Source organism: Leiobunum rupestre, chromosome 8 (assembly GCF_980474605.1).
Source record: "Leiobunum rupestre chromosome 8, qqLeiRupe1.1.hap1, whole genome shotgun sequence".
Classification (NCBI taxonomy): domain Eukaryota; kingdom Metazoa; phylum Arthropoda; class Arachnida; order Opiliones; family Sclerosomatidae; genus Leiobunum; species Leiobunum rupestre.
The window spans coordinates 47,280,819-47,286,186 of record NC_143391.1 but is presented as its reverse complement, the minus strand read 5'-3'; positions in this window follow the sequence as shown (position 1 = coordinate 47,286,186).

Here is a 5,368-nt window from a genome sequence, read left to right as displayed (position 1 = left end):
AATTCACAATTTATTTATTTGAAAAATCCTACGTTTCGGAGGAACTGTTCCTCCTTCTTCAGCTGGATTTTTACAAGTCTATAATGTGCTTCTCTTCACTTCCATAAGGTCATAGATAATCTGCGAATTAGCTGAAATCTTTGAAGCAACCCGCGGCTTGATTAAGGGTACTTTAATATTGAATAAAGAATGTTGGTTTTTAGTGTTGTTTAAACTTAAAATTAGCTTTTTTCTTGGTCGGCATATACCCATTTTACCAATTTCTACTTTCTAAGATATTGAAACCAATTGTTGGTACACGTGTCCTAATTTGAACCAATAGCAGATTAGGGCAGTGATTGTTTAGATTTCTACGGTGGTGACCTCCATTAAACGAAAATAGAGTTACACCAAACCGCGATTTGCTTTAATGAGAGCTAGGCGGTGGGAATACAAAACAAATGGGTCACGTGATACTATTGTAGCCAATAGCAATGTTCGCGTTAATTTAAATGTTATAGATTCTCGTGCTGGCCGTTTTGATACGCATTTGTACTAGTCTTGTAGTCCATATCATTATTTAGTCCGAGGGCACCGAAATTGGCCAAAATCCCGTACACATCGCAAAAAGTTGATTTTAAAAATCTTGAAATCAACCTCAAAATCATCAAATCGTTTAGAATGATTTTGAAAATCCACACAAAAACTCGAAACCACGTTGAAAATTCCGAAATCGCTTTCAAAATCCCGAAATAGCTTTTGAAAAAACACTGAAAATCGCTAAATACAACAACGGAAACACGTCTCATTCCGTTGAATATATTATCACCCCTTGTAATAAAAGTAGACCAATCTACTTTCTATCCTCTCTAGCTTACGACCTTGAATTTTCGTTCCGTTTCGATCTCGATAGACTGACGGGTTTCTCTCAATTTAAACTTTGCTCATTGGGTTGTTTTGTGGCCACATATTTGTTTTCGTAAAACATACTAAAATAGAAATATCCAAACGTGTTTTACTCGTGTATTTAACAATTAAATCAAGTTGGTTTTGCCTTCTTCGTTTTCACTAGGCGCAGGCCTATCATCAGGGTTAATCTCAATCAAAATGGCGAATAATTACCTTATAATATTTTATTCCAATAACCAAGGGTTATTCAGTTGTTACATTACAAACTCAATGTAATATAGCAACTGCTTAAAAATGAACCTCCTTTTTTAAATGGAATTTTAACATTTTAATTCTATTAATTAAGTTTTAGTCGTGAAGTATCTTGTCTCCATTATTATACATTTGTAAATTTTAACTTTTAAGTTATATATAGCCATGACTTTTATGAATTTTAAAATTAATGATGAAAACTCTAAAGGCACCATTAAAGGTTCTTAATTTCACCCTTAAAAAAGTTTTTTTTTCTGGAGGGTGAATTAAATGTACCTACTCAAAGAAAGGTAACAAACAGTTTTCGACAAAATGGCGAATGAGTCGCCACCAGCCCACAGCTAACCCAAAATTAGGTCAAGAAAATAGCTAATTTTAAGTTTAAACAACACTAAAAACAAACATTCTTTATTCGATATTAAAGTACCCTTAATCAAGCCGCGGGTTGCTTCAAAGATTTCAGCTAATTCTCAGACTTATCTATGACCTTATGGATTACGTCACACCTATTAAAGGTTAAAGACTTCAGATAATAAATACCACCGCAACGGTACAAGTACCATTCGATCCTCCAAAATGGAAGCCCGTGTCTGCCATCTATAGTCTTTATCTGAGATGAATTTATCAGTCCCCGCGACGACGCGTTCTGTTGGTAAGCGCGATCGTTCAGTTGAATACGGGGTTGAAACCGTTGAATGCCGTTTTCCCTCTGTCTCACTGGCGAAGGCGAAAGTTTTCGAAGTCCCTAACCCTAAAATACCTAGAGAGATTCGTAAAATATCCAGAGAGAACGTCGCGTAAAATACCTAGAAGGAGCTTCGTAAAATGTGTCTAGAAAACTGAAATGGCTCTAGAAAACTGAAATGGGTCTAGAAAACTGAAATGGGTCTAGAAAACTGAAATGGGTCTATAAAACTGAAATGGGTCTATATAACTGAAATGGGTCTAGAAAACTGAAATGGGTCTAGAACGCTTGAAATATTCCTAGAAAACTGAAATATATCTAGAACTATCTTGTTTAGTTTTTTCCGATTTGGCGCCCCATAACTACGGACCAAAAGCTAGGATCCTCGAGGGCCCAAACGCTTGATCTCTACCGGGAGATAAAAAACATCTCTGTGCGAAAAATCGCGCCTTGAAAATGGCCTTGAAGTTATATTATTTAGATAAGAGATTATATAGAAAATTTCTCCTGGACGCGCTACCTCTATCTCACCGGCTATAAAACCATTTCTGAAAATGTTCAACGCTAGATGTTGTAATGCATTTTTGGAATAGGGTTGCGTAGCCGTGAGCGATCTGCATTTGGCTCGGAAGTTAAATGTCACGTGATCGAATCCACTTAAATTCACTCGGCACTATTAGCGGCACATGTTTTGCTATCACAGCACAGGACGACGACGACTAATTATACATTTCGGCAGGAATCCATGCCTCTACTTGGAATGCTTATCGCGGCAGATTTTCGTCTCGAAGTTGCTGACGGATTTTTTGACGTCACTATGTTAAACAACTAATTAAATATGTTAACTTAAGAAACAACTATGTGAGAGGGGAGTGCGCGCAGAGGGGATTTTCTCTCTTGTAGGCGGGGCCAAGCCGTCAGTGTGATTTTACCATACGCGATACGGCAGGATAAGCATTCCAAGTATAGGTGTATGGATTCCTGATTTCGGTCATTGCAATAATCCCACTCGTTATGTAGATATATATCGATGTGAAACTAAAAGGTTTTTATCTTTTCATCTCCTCACGTCACCAAATATATATATATATATATATATATATATATATATCTTACCCAAAATAAGGATAATTTTACAAAAGTAATACGAAACACAAAAACTATTACCGTATATATAATCTTATATATAATGCTCAATGTTTGTGTGTTTGTGGCTTCCGTGCACCGATCGTTTGCTCTCTCTTTCGCCCATTCCGGTTGTCCCCTACGTTTCCGCCCTCCTGCAGTCGCTAATTACTCCCAAGTAAGGGGGGGGGGGAACCACGAATGGAAAGTTTTGGTTTTCGCGTACCATATTATTTTTACCTCTCCGAGGGGACAAAGTCCCCTAGGAGGGGTTATACAACGACCGTGTCTGTCTGTGGGTCTGTGGGTGGGTCTGTGGGTGGGTCTGTCTGTCTGTCAGGACTGCGAACGCGTTCGCATTTTCGGTGCAAAGTGTAATCACTGCGTACGCAGTTTCTCAAAGGGTTGGCAAAACCACCGTGTGACGGTGAGCGTTAACGGATGCATTTGCGGTTTGGTTTGGATGGTGTTTTTTCGCTCACCGTCGTGACGGTTTGGTGTATTACGTTTTTGTAATGTTTATGCGTAGGTTGTGAGTGTTGAATTTGTTGTGTTTGTGTTCTGATGGTTGTGCATGTTGAGTCTGTTGTGCTTATATGGGCGTTTTCTCTCCAACTTCTTCTTAATGACTTTGGGACGGACCGAGTGCTGAGTGTAATGCTACCTCTCAACGTCCAATGGCAGGGTTTCCACCAGTTGTACACGGTATTCGTCTTAGTATCAATTTGCGATCGCATCGGGCGGGATTTGAACCCGAGACCTCCTGATTGACAGGCGGACGTTCTACCACAGAACCACCGACACTTGTTACGCCTTATTGAAAATTAGACCTTCAGCTTTATCGGAAGCGTATTTAATAGAGTACGAAATTTTGGTTTAATTGAAATAGAATTGAAATTGAAATTATTGCATCGAAGAAATTCTAATTTAGCGTTTCTCTATTGTTTAAAAACAAATGCGCCACCCAGGTTTCGAACCCAGACCATTCGGCTTGGCAGTCGAGCGCTCTACCACAGAACCACCGATAGCTGCTTAGATTCACTGAAATTAAGACAGGCATCGTAAGCATAATAGGTATTAAAGTCTTTTTTTATTAATGAATTTATGAAGGCCTAATCTGGTATTTTTTAAAGGTTAAATCTTGCTTTAGCGCAGTCAGCCGAGATTAGAGGGTTAAAGGGTAGACCCTGTGGGTGGTCCACTTTCTTAACGACCTATATATAGTTCTGTTAATTCAAAGGAGATAATTTAACGTTAATTGCTTTAAGAGGTGGCGGTTAGTCAAGTGGCTCTCTGTGCTTTGTTGATGGTAAGGTTTTTGCTTCTTGTAAATACATTTGGTGTGGATATTTGGATATCTACGATTTCTAACGCAGTCAATGATTTCTTGGGTGTGCGAGTTATTATATGATATTGGAAATTGGACGGCATTGGTCTTTTTCATGTGGTATGCGTCACAACGTCAACAGGAAGTGAACGAGTCGTCCACTACCAGATATCTACGGTATCTTCATCAAGGGCGAGTGTTGAAATAAAATGAGCGTTAAAGATGCGGCAAGTATTTCGTAAGCGAGTAATTCCAAAAAGCCTCTGTAGATATTTCTTTCATTAAAATTTGCTTCGTATTATATTTAACTGATAAACTTGTTCTGTAAAAGGGTTTAATTCAATTGTGCATTGTTATAGTACGTCTAACTTACTGTTGTAACTACTTAACTTATGATATTCTGAATAAATTAAAATTGGTCGTTTCGTCTCAATTATTTTAATTATAATTAAAATTTTATACCGGGCGGGATAGAAATGGGTTAATATTTTTAACAAATAACTCTAAATTGCGGAGATATATCTTTAAGGGTTATCTCGAGAAATTAATACCACTAGGGACAATTCTACCGAGGAGAGGTATATTTTGGCTTGCCAACTTGTTATTTTTACCTCTCCGAGGGGACAAAGTCCCCTAGGAGGGGTTATACAACGACCGTGTCTGTCTGTGGGTGGGTCTGTGGGTGGGTCTGTGGATGGGTCTGTGGGTGGGTCTGTGTGTGGGTCTGTGGGTGTGTCTGTGGGTGTGTCTGTCTGTCAGGACTGCGAACGCGTTCGCATTTTCGGTGCAAAGTGTAATCACTGCGTACGCAGTTTCTCAAAGGGTTGGCAAAACCACCGTGTGACGGTGAGCGTTAACGGAAGCATTTGCGGTTTGGTTTGGATGGTGTTTTTTCGCTCACCGTCGTGACGGTTTGGTGTTTTACGTTTTTGTAATGTTTATGCGTAGGTTGTGAGTGTTGAATTTGTTGTGTTTGTGTTCTGATGGTGGTGCATGTTGAGTCTGTTGTGTTTATATGGGCGTTTTCTCTCCAACTTCTTCTTAATGACTTTGGGACGGACCGAGTGCTGAGTGTAATGCTACCTCTCAAC